Source organism: Mus pahari, chromosome 10, assembly GCF_900095145.1.
Source record: "Mus pahari chromosome 10, PAHARI_EIJ_v1.1, whole genome shotgun sequence".
Lineage (NCBI taxonomy): Eukaryota > Metazoa > Chordata > Mammalia > Rodentia > Muridae > Mus > Mus pahari.
The window spans coordinates 22,632,315-22,656,385 of NC_034599.1; the positions used below are offsets into that span (position 1 = coordinate 22,632,315).

The following is a 24,071-nucleotide window of genomic DNA, read 5'->3' on the forward strand; positions in this document are numbered from 1 at the left end:
TAGGTAAGGGTCTTGCTATGCAAATATGAAGACATGAGTTCAAATCAAGGCACCCTGTGTCAAGAAAATATGACAGAGAATGCTAGAGCAAGACACTTGATATTATCCTCTGTCTTTTGTGCATATATGCACATGTGCATGCACGTGTGCAGACACACACGCATGCACGTGTGCAGACACACACACACACACTCACACACACACACACACACACACACACACACGGGGTGTGGGGAACCTTAAAGAGTATAATGGCTAGATTATAATGACAATATTTGTGACACTTAAAGAAATGTTCAAACCCTTTAGTCATCAGGAAAATACAAATAAAAACAAGTATGTGGTTCCATCTTACACAGATCAGAATGACTAAGATCAAAAACTCAAGAAATAACACATGTTGGCGAAGATATGAACAAGGGGAAGGAACACTTCTTCATTGCTGGTTATAGTGCAAACTTGTCCAACTACTTTGGAAATCAATTTGGCATTTCCTTAGAAAACTGGCAATAGTTCTATCTTAAGAGCCAGCTATACTACTCCTGGGCATATACCCAAAAGATGCTCCAATGTCCCACAAAGACATTTACTCAACTATGTTCATAGCAGCTTTATATACAATAGCCAGAAACTGGAAACAACTTAGATGTCCCTCAACCAAAGAATGGATAAAGAAAATGTGGTACATCTACACAATGGAATACTATTCAACTACTAAAACCCAAGACATCATGAATTTTTCAGGCAAATGAATGGAACTTAGAATATCATCCTGAGTGAAGTAATTCAATCCCAAAAGGACATGCATGGTATATACTCACTTATTAATGGATATTAGCCATAATCACACAGGATGGGTGACCTTAGCTATGACTCACTACACTGGGAATATGAAACCTGAAGAAACCACCTCCTGTAGTCAGACAGGAACCACAGTGGAATGAATAGAGTCACCAACCCACCCTCAAAACTTTCAACCCTAAATGTATCCTGTCTATAAGAAATATAGGCACAGAGGATGGAGTAGAGACAGGGAATGGCCAACCAATAACGGGCCCAATTTAAAACTCATTCTATGGACAAGCCCCAATCCATAACACTATTAATGATACTCTGTGATGCTTGCAGACAGGTGCATTTTGTCCACCGAGAGGCTCCACCTAGCAGCTGACTCAGACAGGTATAGATAACCCCAGCCAAACTGTGGATGGAGCTTATAGACTCTTATGGAAGAATAGGAGAAAGACTGTGGCCCTGAAGCTGATGGGAACTCCACAGGAAGGCCAAGAGAGTCAGCCTGGGGCTCTCAGAGTATGTACCACAAACCAAAGGATATACACAGACTGGACCTAGGCCTCCCTGCTCACATGGAGCAGATGTGCAGCTCGGCCATCATGTGGGTCCCGAACAACTGGAACAGGGTCTTTTTCAGAAGCTGTTGCCTGTATGTGGGTCCTTTTCAGGATTTTGTTGCCACTGAAAAGGCTGCCTGGAGCATAGACTACTGGTCTGTAAAGTCAACCACCTCCTAGTTATAGTCGCCTGTGGTAGCTGTTTCTCTGCTTGCCTTTACTCTGCCCATGGTAAGTTTCTTGATTTTCTTTGCCAACATCTTTAGGTACATGTTAAGAAAGTTAAGAATCCCCTTAACACTACCCTATAAACCCCAGGTTGTTTCATCACTGTAGGCAGCACTCTTAGCCTGCATCTTACCGGTCTTCGCGACATTCGCTGACATAGAGTACTGCGCTCTGTTCAGGCACACTAAGCTGGACTTAGTACGGCGTTACCTGGGGCTTGGGTTGTCTGCAAATCATTTCTATGATCCTTAGAAAGTCCCCAAAGACTATCCCTTTCTAACAATTCCAATGATTTCACTAGGGAATCCAGAAAATGAAGAAAAACTGAATCACTTTCTTTGGCAACTGGGCAACTGATTTTTCAATGCCATCAGGAAACACTATTACACACACACACACACACACACACACACACACACACACACACACACACATATATATGTAATGAAAAGTTGGAGTATTTGGCTGAACGCTGACAAACCCAACAACCTCCCCCATCAGACAGCTCTATTCCCAGCTCTTTTCTATTTACTGCTTATTGATTTCAATCCTTGGTTTCTTGGCTCCAGAGCTATGTGTCTGTGGTGTGGCAGAGCATCATGGAAGAGAGGACGCAGTAGAAACAAGCATCTCTCCTCATGCACCACTGTATCAACAGTTTCAAAGCACCATTGGCTTAAGATCTTTTCAATATGATTGGCTCACTGCAGTGTAAGTCCCCTGGAAGTCAGGGAGCACATGTGTTTGTCAAGTTCTCTCTGTCGCCTTTCTTTTGTTATCGACTGTAAGAAGTCTAGACCTTTGGTCACGTACAAGTTAAGGATTTTTGATTAACGAAGGAAACTATAGACAGATTTGACAGATGGGTAACAGATTGATAGAAGATATTTGCAAAATAAAAGAGGAATTGACAAGAGATTAATATATAATACACACAAGGAATTCTTACAAGTCATTCAGAGAAAAATATTAGGAAGTCTACTAGAAAAATGAGCAAAGAATATTAATAGTAATCCACAGAAGGGGAAACCCAAATAGCTAACAATCTGAATAAAGAGACCATCAATCTTTGTCACACATAATTAGGGAAGTGGGAATGAAAACAACGAACTGCATATTGGATTACCAAACATTTAACATTATATGATACTAAATCTAGTTCCTGGTGTAAGGAATGCGAAAAGTCATGCATTGTAAGGAGACAGTCTACTGAAGCCCTTCTGGCACGTGTGTAGGACTTGAGGTGTGAACTCTAGAGAAAGCACTGCCCACATCTGTGAAACGGTGTGTTCTTATAGCTCTTTGTGGCAGCTAGATTTAAAGGCATTCCATAGCTATTTCTGGATGGATGGACAAACTAAATATGATGTAAATTAAGGAGACAAATTAATAGTATTTGTATATTTTGTGGCGTTTTCATACTTTTTTTTGGTTTTAAAAAAACATTTGTAACATGTCAGGCAAATGTGCACTTACTCTTATACACACATCCATACACACACACACACACACACACACACACACACACACTTTGAGACCAAGCCTCATTATGTAGCCTAGCCTAGCCTAGCCCTCTACTTCAAACAGTTCCTAGATATTGTGATTACAGGTGTGTAGCACTAAAGTTTGGTTCAAAAATTTACCATTTATCCTTATGACTTTTACTTTTCCTATTAGTCGCCAAGCATCTTATAGAATTAATTAAAAATTCTATAGTGGACTAAGGGGATGGCTCATCAAGTAAAGTCTTTGTGCAACACAGGGACTTGAGTTTGAAACTCTTATGGAAAGAGGGGAGGCTCTGGAAGCTCATGGGTCAACCAGCTTGGCATATATGGTAGAAGAGAACAGAGACTTCGCCTTGGCCGAGGTCAGAGATGAAGACCAACAGCTGAGATTGTCCTTTGACTTTTATGTACATATTGTAGCATGGCTGTACTCATACAAACACGTGTGCACATGCACATAAACATACCACACAAACCCACAATAGATTAAAAAAAATTCTCTGGGGACTTTGGTTTGTTTGAGATAGGATCTTCCTATGTTGTACAGGCTAGCCTCAAACTTACTATGTAGCCTGGGCTGGTCTTGAACTCACAGTCCTCCTGCTTAAACCCCCTTTCATATATTGATCTTACATCCTACTACTTTGCTGAAAATGTTTATCAGGGGTATGAAGTCTTTTCAGGGGTAGAATCTTTGAGAAGGGGTGGTATTTTAACTATAGGATCATGCTATCTATGAATTGGGATAATATACCTTCTTTTCCTATTTATATTCCCTTTACTTCTTTGTCTTCTCTTATTGTTCTAGCTAAGATTTTACGTGGCATATAAAATAAGAATGGAAGAATAGGTACCCTAGACTTACTACAGTTTTGAGGCAAATTTCTTAGATTTATTATTTTTTTTAGCTTCTCATTTGGCTATCAGTTTATGGTGTATTACCTTCTTTATGTTGAGATATGTTTTCTCTATTCCTGGTTTCTTCAGGGCCATAAAGGGACATTTGGCCCATTTTGAGTAGGGACAACCCCTGGGTTTGTGGTTCTGGCTTCTATACGAAGCAGACTGTGTAAGTCATGAAGTAGCACCCCTCTGTGTCTCCTTCATCAGCCTCTGTCTCCAGATCCCTGCCTGGCTTGAGTTCTTGGCTTGGCTCCCCTCAGTGGTTTATGATTCAGAATACGTAAGTCAATAAACCCTTTCCTCAACTTGCTTTTGGTTGTGGTGTTTTCTCACAGCAGTAGTAACCCCAAGACATGGGTAATGCTGGCTTTGCAGCCTGAACTTGGGGGGACTCGTTGTTGTTCTGTTTGAGGAGCATTGGTATTAGTTAGTTTGGCAGAATTTGGCAGTGAATTCATCTAGTCCTGGTTTTTAGGAGTGGGGAGGGAGAGTTGCTCTTCCTGCTTTAATTTTGCTGATTGTTTTTGGATCCACATAGTTGTTTATATCCTCAATGTGGTAGGTCACATGTATCTGGGAATTTATCCATGACTTCTAGAATTTCTGGCTTTGGTTTTAAAAATACGCTTTTAAAGTATTTCCTAATGTGAATCATCTAGATTTCGTTGGGAACCATCCCCTTTCTTCTCTGATTTTATTAATGGAATTCCTCTCCTTTTTGGGTTAGTTTGACTAATCCCTGCCAATCTTTTTGTTGTTTTTGTTTTTTTCCAAACACCTAATCTGAATGATTTTGTATTTGTTCTTTTAGTCACCGTTTTCTAATTTTCAGCCACGATCTTTATTACTTTTTGCCTTACTTCAGAATTAAAGAGTACCAAAGAACGACTTAGTTACATTTCTGTTGCTGGGCTAAGATACCGTGACCAGGGTTCCTCTTGTGTTTGTGTTTGTTTCTCCATGATATTGAAGTGAATCATTACGTTGTTTACATGAAACTCCCGATTTTTCATGTAATCATCCACAGCTATAAACTTTTCTTTTAACACTCCTTGTTGCATCCTAATGATCTGGGCAGGTTGTGCTTTTCATGTTCATTTGCTTCTAGAACTTTTTTTTCTATGATTATTTAGTGGCCCACTGATTATTCAAGAGTATGTTGTTTAGGCTCCGTAAATTTATGCACTTTTTGTAGGTTTCCTTTTTCCTGATTTCTAGTTTCATTTTGCTAAGGTAACAGATAAAAATTATTTTGATCTCTTTATATTTGGTATGATTTGACTCCTGGCCTTAGAGAAGGTTTCCTGTACTGCTAAGAAGAATGTATGTTGTCATCTTGTTTGACAGAATGTCTGCTGTTATTTGTTTTGTGTGATATTTTCACTGTGAATTCCCACTGCAGGTTCTTGTATTTGAATACTTGGTACCCCATTGGTGGAACTGTTTGGGAAGGATTTGGAGGTGTGGCCTTGTTGGGGGAGGCACATTTCTGGGGTTGGGCTTTGGGGTTTCAAAAGTTGGTGGCATTCCCAGTTAGCCCTTATGGTTGTGTTTCAAGATGTAAGCGTTCATGCCTGCTGCCATGCTCATCACTACAGTGGACTCAATCTTTGAAACTGTAAATCCCTAATAAACTGTTTCTTCTATAGGTTGCCTTGATCATGGTATCTTAGCATAGCAACAGAAACATAACTAAGTCATTCTTTGATACTCTTTAATTCTGAGATTTCTTTGTTAATTTTTAATTTGTGTGACTTATCTAGAGAGGACAGTAGGCTGTAAAATCACCTACTGTTATTGTATTTAGACACTATCTGTCCTTTCACATGCATTAGTCTTGCTTTATGAAATTGGAAGTCCTACATTTGGTAATAATGTTTACAATTATTATATCTCCTTGGAGAATTGTTCCCTTTATTAATATGTAGTGGCTTGCTTTATCTCATCTGACTAATTTAGATTTGAAGTCTATGTTATCAAATATCAGATTAGCTGTGCCAGCTCCAGCTGGTTTTGGATTCTGTGTTGGCTAGTTTTTATGCAACTTGACACAAGCAATTGTTATCTGAGAAGAGGGAATATCAGTTGAGAAAATGCTTCCATAAGATCTGGCTGTAGGCAAGATTGTAGGACATTTTCTTAATTAGTGATTAATGGGTGAAGGTCCAGCCCACTGTGGGTGGGGCTAACTCTGTCTAGTTGTCCTAAGTGCTATAAAAAAAGAAGGCTGAGGGGCGGCACAATGGCTCTGGGCCTTCACCCACAACTACCTGTTCCGCTTCAGCAACATTAACTTGGATCCACTTATGGGATTCCTTTTTATTTACAGTACCTTCCACACTGGCCAGAGTATTTCATCATTGCTGAGGTACCTGTCAGAGAACTAATAGGTTCTATTATGGGCAAAGCAGAAGGCTCAGTAGCTAGGGAAGAGTGGCATGGACATGTCACAGCTCTGTCCATCCTGATTTCCGCTGTCCTGGCTTGGCTGCTAAACTTACGGAGTTACTAGAGGAAATTTCAGAAAGAAATGGTGGATTTTTTTGTTGATCTCTTCATAAGATGACCTAATCAAGTTGCCATCAACATATACTAGCGGTTGGGTTATAGTGTCTACAGGACAGTAGAGTACTACTCAGCCAGCAACAGGGAGCCTGATGAGGATGCCTATGATATGAGGAAAGTACTTTCCAGGGACACTGAAAAGAAATCCATCATACCATTACCTCATCCTGTGAGGCCTGAGGACATTGAATGACCATAGGCAGTGGTTCTTAGGCAGGTGTTCCAGACAGTTTGTGGGCATACTACGTTCATTAGATGATCTTGCAGCTCTATTAGGAGGAAAGTAAGCATTTAGGTCTTAAAGACTTCCAAAAAAAATGCAGGTTATGAACTTCAAATCTCATCCTTCCAATGGGCAGTAGCATACATGTTCGAACTGTTTGCCATAGTAAAATTCAGTCAAGGCAGCCAAGTCAGAAGGACTCGTTCCACTATCATGGTTGACAGCACATGCCAAGGAAAGACTCTCCATCCTCCTCCTAAATCCTGGGCCTGAGAGCCACTGCTGCACATACATAAATATATATTTTGTATTGATCTGTTAAGTGAAGCTTTAAAAGCATATATGAAATGTATAAATCTGAGATATATAGTAAAACACATTGTTGACTATGAAAAAAGAAAAACAAAAAACCCCAAACCAAGAAGGCTGAGCAGGTTATGAGGACCAAGCCAGCAAGTGGTACCTCTCCACTGCTGCTGCATCATCTCCTAACTCCAGGTTCCTGTCTGGATTTCTTCCCTGATTTTTGTCAATGATGAACTATGTTGTGAAAGTATAAACAAAATTAACCCTCTTGTCCCAGGTTGCTTTTGGTCATGTGCTTCATCACAGCAGTAGTCACCCTAACCAAGACAGCTTCTGTTAGGTCACCCTTTGACTCTTAGTTTTTTTTTTTTTTTTGTTTGTTTGTTTGTTTTGTTTTTTACCAGCAATGTGTGTTTCTCAAAAATAATAGCAGTTGGTTTTTTTTTTAAACTAATTCAGCTAGCCTGGGTTCCTTCATTAGTGAATTTAAGCTATTTATATTTAAGATTGTTATTAAAAGACGATTATTTACTATTGTAATTTTGTTGGTTGTTTTTCTGGTTGGTTGGATTATTATTTGTTATTTAACTCTCATCCCTGTTGGCATTAGAGGCTTGCTGATCTGCTGTTCTCTACATGATGGATTCCTCTCTAGAGGTCCTTTGTTCATCTGTTTCTCCCATGAATTTATTCCTTCTAGGGTTCTCCTGCTTGAGGCCATCCATTCTTACTTCTCTGTATCTCTGTGTTAGCATGGTGGTCAGAAATTGCCTTAGTTTGTGCTTATTTTGAAATGTTATTATTTCTCTGCCAATTTTAAAAGATAACCCTGTTTGTTAGGCAATCTTGGTTGACAGTTATTTACTTTCAAGTATTGAAAGATATCACTTTGTCCTTTCTTGGCTTTGAGGATTGCTGATGTGAGATCTATATTATTCTGTCATTTCTGCATTTTATAGATGAGTTGGCATTTTTGCAGTAGATTTTAACATACTTGTTTTATGTATTTGACACCTTGACTATAGTGTGTCAATGGTTCTTCTTTAGTCCTGTCTGCTGGGAACTCTAAATGCTTCTTGTGTTAAGATGTCTATTTATTTTTCTCTATTTGAGAACTTCTCTACTATCATTTCATTGAATATATTTTCTATTCTTTGTTTATTTCAGTTCCATATCCTGTGCTGTGGGTTTGGATCCACAGTCATATCTCAGTAATATCTATAAGTTTTTCTGGTTCTTTTGGCAAATTTCCTTCCCCCCTTTTGACTTCCTAATGTCTGAATGTGGTATTTTGTCAACTCTACCTTCCACATTCTTTTTCCCCCACCAGATGAAGTGTACTGACCTAGCTTTCCATTATGATTTTAACATTTGATTCACTGAGTTTTCATTTCCAAAAATGTAAAAGCATACTTTTATTTATTGTTTGAGAATCTTATATAAGGTCACAACATATCTGGTCCAAACCAGTCACAACCCCTCTTTTCCAACTTCTACAATATCGTCCTGCTACTTCTTCCACACTGCATGCTGTGTTTTGTGTTTTGTTCCCCCTTAAATCCCCACACTGAGTCCAATTGAGTCCAATTAGAGCATCTCTCTCTCTCTCTCTCTCTCTCTCTCTCTCTCTCTCTCTCTCTCTCTCTGAAGTCCTCATCTTCCTTGATGAGTTTTTCTTTTCATTCTAATTTTTTACCAACATTGCTTATGATTTCCTCCATGTTGCTAGTTTGCCTGTCTGTTTGTATCCTCCTCCGGGTCACTGATCATGTTTACTAGTAAACATTTGAAATCTTCATCTTATACTTTACCTGTTTCAGAACTGCTGACTCGAGTAGTTGTGATCTTCTGGAAGTCATATGGCTTTGCAAATTTCTAGTGTATCTGTGCTATGATTTGTGCATCTGCTTTTTGGAGGTGGGGTGGAAACTGTCTCATTGAACAACCTACTTTTGAAGCCTCAATCCCCAGGACCATTCTGTGAGGATTAAACAAACTACTGTATTAATATCATTGAACAATACAAGAATTAAAAATACAAATAACATTCAATTTCAGGCCCCCCAATACGTAATCAATGATCATAATACTGAGAACTATAAAACTACTATAGAATGGACCAGAATTCAGACTTATCTAAGCTAATTGTGCAAACAGAAAAAGTGAGATAAGGAAGAAGTAGTAGATGTGAAAGGTAGAGAAGCATCTTAGGGTCCTACTGCTGTGAAGAGATACCATGACCAAGACACAATTATAACTGAGACTGGCTTACAGTTTCAGAGGTCCAGGGCATCATCATCATGGCAGGAAGCATGGCAGCATCCAGGTTTACATGAGGCTGGAGGAGCTGAGAGTTCTGCATCTTGATCCAAAGGCATCCAGGTGAAGACTGGCTTACAGGCAGGTAGGAGGAGTGTCTCAAAGCCCAACCCACAGTGATGTTGTATTCCTGGTTGTCAACTTGCCTATATCTGGAATAAACTACAATCCAGAATTGGAAGGCTCTCCTGTGATCCTAATCTGGAGGCTGAGAGATAACTGGATCTTGGCATGGAGATCTTGAGGCATAGTGGCTATGAATTCCAGAAGATTAAGACAGGGAGATCTCTGAGTTCAAGGTCATCTGGGATTAAAGGTGTGGTGGCACAAACCTTTAATCTTGCCCACACCTTCTGCTGGAGATCTACATAAGGACATTGGAAGAAGGAAGATTTACTCTCTCTCTTCTTTGCCTGCTTGCCTTGTGGGACTGAGCAACTGCTAGATCCTTGGACTTCCATTCACAGCTGCTGCTGACCATTGTTGGGAGTTGGACTATAGACTATAAGTCATCAACAAATTCCCTTACTATATAGAGACTACCCATAAGTTCTATGACTCTAGAGAACCATGACTAATACAGATGTACTTCCTCTAACAAGGCCACACCTACTCCAACAATGCCATGCCTTCTAATAGTGCCACTCCCTGGGCCAAGCGTATTCAAACCACTACAAGAAGTAAGGTTAAATAAAAGGAGAGGAATAGAAGGACATTATAAAGGGGAAATTACTAGGGAGGTGGTTTTCAAACTTCCTAACACTTTGACACTCTAATCCAGTAGTTCTTCAGATTGAGGTGAGCCTCAACCACAATCTTTTGTTGCTGCTTCACAACTGTAATTTGCTACCATTATGCATCATAATATAAATATCAGATATGTGTAATATCTGATCTGTGACCCCCCAAAGTGGTTGAGAACCACTGGACTACAGCAATAGGTTAGCAAACAAACAAACAAACAAACAAACAAAAAATCCCAACCCCCAAAAGATCCCTCCCCCCAAAAAAAGGTTCAAAAATGTAGATAAATATAAGAAGGGCAGGAAAAATATTGTCTACTAATAAAAAAGTGTATATAATATGAGTGCATGAAGGGGAATGAAAATTAAAAACAGAGAATTAAACAAATACAATAAAATAAAACACTGCTTCAACGTGAAGATAAAGTACATAAAGAAATCACAACAGAGAAGCAGATGCAGGGAACAGAGAGTCCTTGGGAACTGGGGACCGTCCTAGTGTGAAGGGAGAGGGTGATCCTGATCATTGGGCTCTTGTCTTTCCTGTGCATTATGTTGTGAATGTGGCTGTACTAGCCATTTCAAAGGTAAAGCTCTCTCTCTCTCTCTCTCTCTCTCTCTCTCTCTCTCTCTCTCTCTTTTCTTTCCTATTTCTAATTTTCTAATCTATTTTTAAAGCACAAAACATGACACTAAGTTTTGTCCTGTGAGGTTTCTTTCAATTGGCTTGATATTCTCAATAGCCCAGTGAGGTGGCTATTCTGTGCCACTTTGCCTAGAGTTAAACTGCAAAGTTGTTCAAGGTTAAACAGTAGCGGCATCATGAGCCCTCAAAAGCTCTGTGTCTGTGAGCCGTGGGAGCCAGGGCTCACTGTCCTTTGTGTAGCAAAGGCAAGGATTCAGAATGATCTAATGTGCTATATTGTTGAATACACGTTTGAAGGTGTAGTGTAGGAACAAAACAAGGCGTGTGCAGAATTTATAAACAATAATGTGTGTGACATCTCAAGTACAAACAGATGGGGCTACATAAAAAGCTTGGGGTCAGCCCAGAAACAGCCAGTAGGTGAAATATTAAAATACTATCTTCTTACGTTAAAAACGACAAACGAATCTGTTAACGATAAGCAAAATGCTCATGCTAATGTGATATGTGAATAAAGCAGTAAGTATAAACTGTGCCAAGAACAGGAAGACTCCTCCTTGCCAGGATTATGAAAACAATTCAGTCTTCTCAGAAAGACATTTTCTCAAAGAGGTAGCTAGCCAAGGTTATCTGGGGTCTGCATGGAGGTCTTGCTGATCCCATGCCCGAGTCTGGTCCATACACACAGAGCGTCTGTAAAACATGGGCATCATCATAAGTCTTGCCCCATTCACCCTTGCCAACTCCCCACTCACCTCCCAGCAGCCGGCAGCTGCCATCACCAGCTCTGTCTCATGAGCCTCCCACCCTTCATTTTAATGACCCTCCAGACAAGGCAAATGAGGCAGCTCTGCAGGTCTCTCTTCACCTGGAAAGGAATTAGTGGGCCATTAGCATGAAGGGAAGTGCCTCTCTCCTCCAACAGAGTCTTTGGGGGAAATGGGAAGGATGGTTTGGACTTGGGCAGAGGCACAGCCACCCCGAAGTGGCTGTCCAGGGTTCCAGCTTTCTGTACAGTTTTCCTGTCAGTTGCTTTATTCCTTGCCTTTGGCAAACAATTTTGTCATTTGATCTGAATGTATAAAGCCTTGGCTGGCCTGGTGGAGAGAGAGCAGGTGGAGGGCGGTTAGTAGCAAATGCTTCTTACAGCTGACAGGAGAGCAAGAAAGAAAGTCCCTTCCCCACATGGCCCTTGGTTTTGTCTGAGTCTTTCTAAGGCAGGAAGCAACCAAGCCTGAGTATTGAACCTTTTAGGACTTTCCAGTCCGTCATCATACTGAGGGCAAGATCTTTTGACCCACCCAGGAGCTTGACCAGAATTGCAGTCTTTAAGCCACACCATAAGCAAGCTTTTTGACACAATTACTTTGGTCCTCTTAGGAACAAGAATATTGAGGCCTGGGGAGGAAGAAAGGAAGTGTGGACAAGCGTTCCTGACTGGAGCATGGCTGAGCACAGCAGTCCCTACTTGCTGGGGACTGTGCTTCTGAGCTGCTCAAGCTTTGGCTCCTTGCAACTGTGGAACAGTATTACCATTGTTGTGCATGAGGTAGAGAAATGGTGGCTAAGATTCCAACTTGCTTCTACTTCAGTTACGGAAATGGGGTTTGCTTCCAATGGGTCTGATTCCAGAACTGTTAGCCATCCCACCTGGTGCAGGAGTTGTGTATTTGGTTACTTAGCAAGTGTTCTGTTGTTGTCTTGAGATTTCAAGTGGAATGTGAACACCATCAAAGGAGCAAGCGTTAGCACATACGAGACACACACACACACACACACACACACACACACACACACACACACACACGCATGCATGCACACATATGCAAGCCACATGCAAGTACATACTCAGGTGTGGGTGCTTGTCACTAGTGGCAGTTTCCCTTCCTGTGTTTTTCTAGATAGGTGAGTCTTCTTTGAGTCTTAAGTGTTGGCTTATTGAGGAGAAAACCCTGCCCCTCCACATTTGAGTTCTGGGTCCAGGAGTAGGAACCATAGACAGTTTGTTCTATATAGCTTGGCTGGACACTTCACATCACTCAGCCACCCTGACACCACTGGGTAACAATGGAAATTCAAAGCAACCCTGAGCTCCTTTAGGTCTTTGTCCCTGTCATTGGAATTTTTCATTTCCTGGTTTCTTGGGGGTCAGGCTGTTTCCTCCATGAGCTTATAAAGGAAGAAGCATCCTTCAGTTCAGTGCGTATAGAGGCTACCACGGGCATCAGAGCCCAGCTGCTCTGAGCTTGCTTCGCAGCTGCTCTGAAGCCCCTGATTGGAGACTAATGTCCTCTGGGGTAGATCTGGGATCAGGAACTCCAAATCAACACAAATCTGGATCTTTTTAGATCCCTTCATTGCCCTGGGAAGGGAGTTCCTGGGAATGATAGGTCAACAAAAGGGGTGCAGGGATGTAGGAGATGTTGGGGTAGGTTTGGGGGGTCGAAGCACATAAGACACCCCCTCCTCATGCACATACACACAAGCAGAGAACGATAATTTATTCTGGAGCCAAATAGGAGTGGTTATGGTCCAGGAACACAGACTGAGGACACCCCAAGTCCCATGTTGTAATGTGATAACAATTTGATGAAGTTTTTTTATAATAGTGGAATGAAGAAATTCATAAATAGAGGTGCTTTTAAATATATTGGTGGGAACAGTAAATAGATGATCAAAGCGAAGCAGAGAAATCTCAGCTATACACCTTGGATGGTATCTGATGGTCCTTAGCCTCTTGGTTGGTAGAGGCTACAGTTTTATAAAGTCAGTACCTTCCAAAACATTTTTATCTGTTAGCTGCAGGATGTTGGGTCAGACACCGAGGTGGGCAAGGAATGGTTATTTAGGGCTTGCAGATAAATCATAATTAGACTCCAGACCTGTAACATTCCATATACAACCAATATCTCCGGAACGCTAATCAGTCAACTGGCCTTGAAGAAGGTTCAGTTGAGGGGGCAGCGTCTTTGGGGAACCGTTAGTCCACAGAAGGTTGCTCTTGAGGAATGATTTCACTATAGAACTTTGTGACCGCCTCTGTTTGAGTAAGAAAAGTTAGAAATATGTGAAGTGGTCTCTTTTTTTTTTTTTTAAGATTTATTTATTTGTTATATGTAAGTATACTATCTCTGTCTTCAGACACACCAGAAGAGGGCATCAGTTTTCATTACAGATGGTTGTGAGTCACCATGTGGTTGCTGGGATTTGAACTCAGGACCTTCGGAAGAGCAGTCAGTGCTCTTAACCACTGAGACATCTCACCAGCCATGAAGTGGTCTCTTATTTAAACTTCTGAGAGTTGAACATGGTGTCACACATACCTGTAGTATTAACACTGAGGAGTCTGATACAGAAGGGTTGAGAGTTCAAGGCCAGCTCTGGGCTGCATAGGCAGACCCTGACTTAAATAAATTAAGATCTTGAAAACAATTTGATTCTATGTTTTCACAATGCTATGTAATTGAGAGAACTATGTAATTCCAAAAGAGTGACAGAAGAAAACGGCCCACCGAGTTAGGTCGTCTGTGGTGACTGTGCAAAATCCTGGGTTGAGCACATAGCTCAATAGGTAGCACCTTTGTAGGACCAGTATGGGGGCCTGTCTTTGTATCTCCAGCTCCTTGTAAAAACCTGGCCATACAAGCTGCGTGTCAGTACCGGGGAACGTGAGAACAAGAATAAGAATAAGGTGGAGAGTGACAGAAGACACGGGGCATTGTTTTGTGGCTTCCACAAATGTGAATGGGCATGTGGACTCTCACTTAGACATACACATATACGACACACACATACATACACACTACCACCACCACCACCATCATCACCACCACCACCACCACCTCCACCACCATAATAACCTCACAAATTATAAAATATTTCAAAGAGTAGATTTAAAAGTCTCAAATTGATAGAAATAGTTGTTTTTTTTTTTAAATATAAATTTCTAACTAGACATATACATACTGAAGTATACAGAGATTACAGGGAAAAGCCACACCCTTGTCCTGTCTACCAGCTTCTTGTCCTTCTTCACGGGGAGGAACTTCCCCCAGCTCCACTGTCACACAGGTCAAAAGCAGGTTGGACACTGGTCAGACACGGGTCAGACACGGACACTTCTTCCAAAGTCACCTGTGCATTGACTGTGGGCATCGGTCTGTATCTGTGGCTGTAAGCCTTAACACACGATACACGATGTATTTCTAGCTTTGCTTTGCAGGAGTGCCACTCTGAAATATCGCAAACCGCAGATCCAGTGCTTTGACTCAGTTTGTTTTCAGTCTATTTGCAAAGTTCCTCATACTTCAGAATATTTATGAGCTCTGAGCTTGAAACGACATTAGCAAATTCTGACCCTTCAGCTTCAATTTCTCCAGACTGATGTTTTCCCTCCCAGCAACCAAAATTGATTGTTTGATTTTATAGCTGAGAGGGTTTTTTTTTTTTTTTCCCTTTCTTTTCACTTGTCAATGAACTAAGGAAGCCCACAAAGAGGAAAACGGGACTGGGTGGACTATACAAATAGTTGCCTGTTAACTGGAGAGGCCTAGTTGAGGGTGAGAGAGTGGAGACTTTGCCTCAGTAAGTACTGCCACGATCGGGAGACTTGTGGGAGAGAGTCACGTGGCAAGAACAGTGTATGAACACTTTGAGATCTGAAAGGAACAATTGTTTATTAATCTCATTCCATGTACCAGGGTGCAGTGGCTGCAAAACTCAATGCCAATTGTTCTGTGTCTGAATTGCCTCCTCCAGCTTGGGGGGTCAGAAATCTCTGAGAACGAACAGCTTGATGGAGAACTGACTGCCAGTTTTTAATCCTAGGGTGCTGATGGGGTTTGCTGTGGGAATAAAAAGGCCAATTTAGCCTCAACCATATGTGCTGTGCACTCAGGGTTAATGTATTTTGACATGTGTACTTCCTGTAGGATCGTCTTTCTCTGCAATTCACCCAATTTTGGAGAAGTACTTACAAGGATTATATAGGCTATAGAATATTAATTAATGTTCCTTCTGAGTAGAAATATTACTCCTTCTGTGAGGTCTCACTCAGTAGCTGGCGTATTTTTATAATTCGATACTTGTTTCCTATCTGTATGGACTGTGTTTTGCTCTTCAGTATGATAGCTCTCAGTTCCCTAGGAGCGAATAGCCTCTCAAATATTCGGGATTGTAGGGGAGCTTTTGGGTTGTCAAATATCATCTTCTTGTAAGTCAAGTTTCAAATTCCCATTTAGTTGCTAGGTACTTGCAATCTCCAATATTAATTCTCATTAATGCTCTGGGCTGCCAGCCACATCTGCTCAGGATCTCAGTAGAAATTGGCCTGCCATGTTCTGGTGTGAGTTGGAACTGTATGGGAAGTGTGGTTACCCGCTTGTTTGCTCCAAGGACCCTGGAAAGAGACATGGCTAAACATATAATATGAAAGGTCTTTTACAAGTCATTGAATCATTTTTCCAGATTAGATTTCCAAATGTCAAAAGAAACAGCAGCTCATTAAAATTGCAGCTGTAAAATCCACCAGCACCACATGTAGAAAAGTGATTGCAGAGCAAGCTTGATTAATTAGGTGTGAAAATTTAGGACCAGCGTGGTAATAAATGATAGAACTCACCCAGCAGCCTGCTTCCCTTCCACAGTGTTTCTCTGAATGGCCAATTTTCCACTTGTCTGTCGTACAGAGATCGCATTTCAGAGCTGCTAAAAGTTTACATCTAAATTATGGAGGCAGCAGAAGACCTCGAGGGAGCTGCAGACAGACCCCGACTTGGGTTTTGCCACCCTCTCCTTGTGGCCTCGATACAAATCGTAAAAGTTCCTCCCTTGGGTTTTGGGATGTAGAAGGTATTGTGGATACTTTATGAATCTTTACTATTTGAGAAAAGAGTGATTCAAAGAATAACAATGGAAAATAATATACTTATCAGCAGAGAATTACTGCTGTAAGCAAAAAAAAAAAAGTCTCCTTTGATTATTCAGAAGATAGTATTGTATCATGCTTCAAGGTTATGTGAATCAACCAATACATGTGACTATAGCCCACTTCCCCTCAAGTCCCAAATGGTCTGTGACTTACAGCCGACTTCTCAAGAAAGTCTGGTTTCCACAGCCCACTATTCCAGAACACCCATAATCTGGTTCCAATATGATCCCTTGCTATTCAAATCTGGAGGTCAAACCAGACAAATTATATTACTCCTGGTGCACTTCCTAGAATTCCTCATATCCAAGCATTTATAACCCATGAAATGGTGTGTTGAGCATTTTCTCTGTCCCAAGCATGGTGCTAGGTCATGGTGGATAAAAGCCTTTGTCCACGTATAGTCCTTAAATTCCAGTAGCTCTTTGCCTAGTAAGAACCGAAGTTTACATGGGCATTTAGTCTCATGAAGTTACTACAATGATGAATGCTCTGCTATCTAGTGTCTGAAGTTCATGGCTCCCTTTCACCCAGTATTTTGACTTGTACTTCATTTTAACTACACATTCCAGCTGTAAGCATGCTTTACTTAAAACAGTTTCCTTTCCTAATATGCCTTTAATTGTGCCACCCCCTCACCACAGTTTTTCCTTGCTATGACATTATTAAACACCACTAACACTGTTACTATTTTGTTTCCACTATTTTTTCCCAGCTTGTCTTCTCTTCAAGCTTTGACTCTCCCATGAACTATACATTAAAATTTCAATGGCTATCTGAACAATACCCTGAACTCTCTCTTATTCTGTCATACCAATCTGGCCCCATTCATTCTGCTCACTTACTTTCTATGTGGTGCTGAAGACATCAAATGAAGGATACTATAATAATCATATTCTTTCAGTTCATCTGTGTATCGTTGCTGCTACCAGAAATCACTTCTGAGTTCCACATTGCTGCCAAGTGGGTATTTAAGAACTTCTCAAATGGCAGACCATAAAGTAAATGTTCCATGTTAAGGAGCCTGAAGTTTATTCCCAAGAAACAGGTTGTTGGTGGATTGGTGATGTCTTCAAGGTATGTGTGTACTGGGGGCAAAGGGAGGCAGAAAAGGAGAGAGATAACTGTATTGGTAACTCAAAAAGTCAGCTCTGTTCTATCTGGAAGATATCTGGAGGCAAGTTTGAGGGAATAGGACTAGAGTCTAGGCAAGGCTGATGAAGAAGGTCATGTAAGAATGTTAGAAAGGAGACATCACATTTGAGAGATGGACAGTGAATAATACCAACAAATTCTAATTGAGGCAGAAAATGCAAAAGGAAGCAATTATGTTGGGAGAAAGCCATGATTTTAGTTATCAATGTGCTTGAGTTTTAGTTACCTGTGGAATAGTGACATGGGACTCTAATATGTGGATCTGAAGCATACAGGATGAGGCCAAGGCTAGAAATATAGATTCAGGAGCTGTTGGCATATAGATGGTAATGAAAATGACGAGAAGGAGGACTATGGTTCCCAGGGAGCATGTGGAGTGAGAAAATCCGTGGGCGGAGGGCGGAACCCTGCAGAATGGCAGCCTTCGCTGAGCAGATGGGAGACGATGAGCCCATGGTGGGGCCAGAGAAGGAACCATCCAAGGTACAAGGAGAGCCTGGGAACGTGGTGTCATGGAATACTCAAGAAGGAAGGAGTGATTAATTATTTCACAAGTAGTGAAGAAATCCAGTAAGATTAAGATTTTAAATTGCCCATTACATGTGACATTTAAGAGTTCCTAAGTGACATTTCCTGAGAATACATTCAATTGAAGGTAGGAGCAGCAGCCAGATTACTGAGGGCTCTGGAGGAGGCAAAGAAGTTCAGTGAGGATGAGGTTTTTCTGGAAGATTGCACATGAGGAGAGATATTGATGGACCAGAGGGCTAGCACCTATATGATTGCTAGGGGACCAACAGGTAGCTGTTGTACAGCTGGGCCCCCTCTGTGGAAGAGTTTTTGTCTATCACTGCCTCTCAGGTTCATCCATTGTCCAAGGACACGTAATTCTTTTTGAGACAGAATCTTAGAGTCCTGGCTTGTCTGGTGATTTCTTTGTAGCCCAAACTGACTTTGGATTCCTGGCAATCTCCCGGCATCAGCCTTCTGATGTTGGACATATAGGTCTGTGCCAACATGTGAGGCTTCCATGGGATAACCAAATTAATACTTAGACATGAGATCTCTGAACCAGGGGAGTTGTTGTTTCCTTAACTTTTAAAATTGTTTACCTATTTTTATTTTATGTGCATTGGTATTCTACCTTTTATGTGTATGTGAGCGCATCAGATCCCCTAGAACTGGAGTTAGATGGTTGTGAGCTGCCGCGTGGGTGCTGGGAATTGAACCAGGATCCTTTGGAAGGGCACAGTGCTCTTAACCACTGAGCTACCTCTCCAGCCCCGAGTTGTTATTTTCTATTTCATCACTTTCCAACACTAGACCTATAGTTCTTTAATGACATTTGGTTTTCCTAAAATCCAAACTATAGTTGTCTATTTGCATGATAGATATTAATTTCTTCATTAGATCTTAAGTATAATATAAGTGCAGTGTATTTCTTTAATATTTACTTTTCTAAATTGTATCTGTCTATACTTTAGAATATAAAGTATGTAACAGAATGCTATGAGGCCCACAGGAACTCAATAAATAATTACTGAAGGAGTATAGAAATCTGACTACCATTCACAATTGTATAGAAATATTTTGGAACCTGAGTTAACAACAATTTTTTTTTTTTAAACAGAATCAATTAACTGAAGGTGACCTGCGGCTGGAATTTTTACTGTGTTTGTTGACAGACGTCTTTAAATCAGGCTTCCGTTGTACACAGCTGTTGGACAAACCGAAGCTGACTTTCCCCAAAGCTGGCAGTCCTACCAGGCTATACTGTTGAGGTTCTAAATTATTGGGAAGTAAATCTAATGGGAAGACCTCAATTTTGGTTCTTCTCTCATATCTTTGATGATAAAAATCTAAACCTTACACAAAAATTTGTAAGTCCTGACTTAGAAGTGTGTTCTGTATAAACATAAGCCTACTGTTCTCCAGTTTGTACCAGTGAAATGGTAATGGATGTCAAGTCCAGTTGTAATATTTAACTAGAACGAAGAACTACATGCATTCTCATGTCATATGGCTTTTCTAGAAGCCTGTGAGCTTTACCCTCAGGCCCCGAGACTATCAAGAACAGGATTAACATATATTTTCTATGTCTTCCTAAAAATCCTAGCACCAAGGAAACCATCCTCTTCCAAAAGGAAGAATGTGGAGATAGAGCAGGTCCTTGAGAGTTAAAACACTTGTGCTTGCTTGAAGGCAGTCAATGGGCCTCTTTTACCCAAGCAAGAGAAAAAACTGTACTCACATCCCTGGGTAAGCACAGTAGCCTTCACATGTGAGAGTCTCTGTTGGTAGTCACTTGTCCTGGCCCAAATTGGCAATGTGGCAATGTCCCTTCACCTTATCTCCATGGAAAGGTTAGAATAAGAACTGTGCAGCCTTCCTGGGCCTGCAGGCCTCTGATGGACCTTGTGTGTAAATGGATCCATCCCTGCTGTTTACTTGAAGCTCTGATGAATCATGACATCCACACCTAATGCCAGCCCCGGTCCCCGCTGACTAGACTGGACTTCATTTGTTCCCGTGACTGGAAGATGCTCCTAAGACCGCTACAGGCTGAGTACTTCATCCCAGGGAACAAGGACTGAGAGAACAGGACCGGCCAAGTGTTGTCTGCTGTTGCTCTGGAAACAGTTGCTAGCATCCACAGGCCAGCGGAAGCATTTCTGTATATGATAAAGTGACCATTTTATGTGCCTAATGAGTCTGTTGGCGAGTCTGTTCCAATTACTTTTCTGGGGGAAAAAAGAACAGAACATGCTGGCGTGAATTGAGTAGTGGCCAAGTGTTCATTTAAAAGGTCAAGTGGATTCGGTCCCTCCACTAGTAGAGACTCCTCCCTTGGCTCCATGTCTTAGTGCCTCTATCAGATGCTTGCTTCCAATACCATGCGGTGCAGCCAGGGTTTGATGGGACCAGTACAGTGTGCATTTTTGGGGGGCTAACTCATCTTTTATTAGGGTTTCTTTTCAAAAGAGTTTATGCAGAACAATGGAGAATGAAGTTTCTGCCTCAGTGCCACTGGGAGATGTGAAGAAAGGAGTAACCGTGTAACAGAAATGTTAAGATTGTGAATTCAAACAAGTAAGCTGGAGCCTGCCCGGGGAATCATTTTCTTAAAACAGTTGTGACAAAAATCTCATAGAGATGCAAAGTGGATGTCAGGAAGCCTGTAGCTGCCCTCCATTCTGGATGGCCACCACTGATTGCAAATATTTGTGGTGAAGTTACAAGCCGTCAGGAGTGACGTGAAACGTACGAAGGGAGCATCATTTGAGCGTAGTCAGAGATGGTGGAACGGAGCGTCTTGATTAAGTTAATATGTATTGATATTTCTCCTGTTGTTTTGACTTCCCAGGCTGTTTAAATTCAGTCTTGTCACAACAGAAAACAAAAGAGGCTGCTGTGACATTGATTTTTGAGAGCCTTGCCTCAGAAGGATGGTGTGGTGTTGTTTTGTTTTGCTTTTTTTTTTTTTTTTTTTTTTTTTGTGCGTGTGTCTGTGTTCTGGGGTTGACAGTCAGGAAGGCAGAAATGTTAAAACCGTGGCGCAAATAATCACGTTAAATTGCTGAGCATAAATTATCAAGGGGAATGCATTTTGATTGTAAGCATAAATCAATTTTATGCACCACAAAATTGCCACCGTTTGAGTTTGCTGAGGTAACTTATTTTTGGCAGCCATGAGCACAGTGTTGGTTTGGAAACAGAAAGGCTGGAGTCTGTGGACCCCAGGAACCCACTCACAGACTTCCTGGAATAAACCACAAGCCAGGAGAGTTTGTGAGCCTGGAGAAGTGCCCACTTCACACTAATGGTAGTCACACAAGCTTGAACTTGGGGGCCAGGCCCACAGCAAGATTCTCACCATTGGACACAGCCTCTTCATTTAGTGCTTCTAAAAACCACACTTATAATTCAAAACCAAATTTAGCTGCAAACTTCCAGCCTATTCTTGCACCATTAAATCTGCCTCATCATAATTTTAAAAGACTTGTTTGGTTTTAGCAGACAGACAATACACTATCATCTAGCCATCTCCCTATTATCTTCACAGAAAAGAGCCAATAATTTCTACAATCAGAATATCTATAAACCAGCATGTTGGTCTCTGCTGCTCATATGTGGCATTTTTTAAATTTAACTTTTTATTGATTTATTATGAATTTCACACTATGTACCCAATCCTAGTCATTTCACTACCCCTTTCTACCTGTCTTCTGTCCTTGCAATGCCCCCCCCCAAACAAAAGAAAAAAAATCTCATTGTGAAAGCTGTAGTGTGATAGCGCATGTCCCATGGTCTGCCCTTTTGTTTATACTTCTTTGCTTGCAAATGTTTATTGCGGTGAATCATTCATTGGTCTGGTTTGAGATCTCTGGCTCCTGCTACCCTATCAATATTGGGCCCTCATTGGGATCCTCTCAGAGATCCTGCTGTTACTCTTTGTCACAGGATCTTACAGCTTTAGATCTGTAGGACCAGACCCTTCATGTGCTCCAACAGTTCATAGATAAGGTACATGCTACAGTGGGCCAACTCCGAGCCCTTGATCTGGTTCTGGGTGGTAGCTAAGTTGGTTATCCTACTAGCTCTCCCACACTCACACCATCAGTGCAAACTCTCCAATGCTGATCTGACTAGCTAACCCAGTGTAGCAGCCAGCAGGGAATAGCGCAATCCCCACTCTCATGACCTCAGGGACTGGCTCTCCTGCTTGGTATAGGTGGTGAAGGTGGAGGGCTGTGGGGTGGGGTGCAGAGCATCTATCCCTAGCTCATGTCACCACGCAGACAAGTGACAAGGTAATCTCTCTCCTACACTCATGCCTTCTGGGGGGCTCACCCACAACTCTGCAACCATGGCCAGCTCTACTGTGCTGACCCAGCAAGGTGAAGGACCCACTCTCCTGGGTGCTGTACCTGCCATAGGTGGTGAGGGGCAAGGGGGTTGGGGGTTGGCATTTGTGGCATTTTTGAAGTGGGGGAGGAGGTGTAAACTGAATGATGATATTGCTAATCTGGGAATTTTTAATACTGAAACGCTGCTGCTTCTTCCAGGAAGCTCCATGCTTCCTCCTTTCACAGACTATGTCACTTCAAATGGAAAGCAGTAGATGACACAAGCCACTTCCCTTCTTGCTTCCTTTTTTTCTTGCATGTTCATTGAGAGAGCAGATATACTTATTTTAGTTTGAAGGAGATTTCTGTTGGAGCCTAAAGGGTAGAGACCAAGGTGATGATTTCTGAAGGGCTACTAGAATCCTGTATTCCTTCATTATGACTAAAGCAACTAAACAGAATGACACACATGACAAAAGTGGCCAGGCAAAGCTGACCCCTGGCTGCCATCAACAATGCTGTGACAATCACATCAATAGTAGTGCTGTCAATAGTTTCAGATCATGGCCATGTATCCTGGGACACAGGGCATGCAGCATGAGACTGAGAACACAGGCTGTCACGAGCAGAAAGTTGTTATCTTTCTCTTGCCTCAACTTTCCCAACTTGGCAATGGGAGAACAGCACTCATCTCAAAGATCTGTTAGAGGAAATGAGATCTGTAGGAAAAGTTTAGACGAGTCCAGGCCATGTGGAGAACAGCATGTGTGCCTCCCTGGTACTCAAGCGAATGTCTATGTACACATCAAACAAAGTTCTCACCAGACAGAAAATACCCACAATGACAACTTCCCACCTAAATCCATTCATCACTTGCTTGAAAGGAAAGCTCTAGGATTCCATTTATAAGTGGGTTTAATGACTTTTTTTAAAAACCCCTTTTGCAGAATGGGTAGATATTGTAGACAGATCTCTGGAAATGGTAAAGGGCTCTTTAAAGTGAATGCAGTGCAGATGCCCCAATGCCTAGAGAGAGGCAGACACACTCACGTCTAGGAACTAGCCAACAGTCAGTAAAACTGAGGCCAGATTTGTCTGAATTAGGCAGATATCTCAAAGAAGGGCTTTTAAAAGACTTATCTTAGAATCAAGTATATATATATATATATATATATATATATATATATATATACATACATACATATACATATACATATACATATACATATGTGTGTGTGTGTGTGTGTGTGTGTGTGTATACAATCTTGTGCACATGATTGTGAGTGCAGGTGCCTGTGGAAGCCAATAGCATTAATGATGTCCTGGAGCTGAAGTGACAGGTGGTTGTGA

The 24,071-nt window shown here is 41.4% G+C and overlaps 1 pseudogene; it reads left to right on the top strand.

The window, feature by feature from the left end:
• The first annotated feature begins 4,344 nt into the window (after positions 1-4,344).
• On the top strand, positions 4,345-6,776 carry LOC110327664 (annotated as a pseudogene).
• The last annotated feature ends 17,295 nt before the right edge of the window (positions 6,777-24,071 follow it).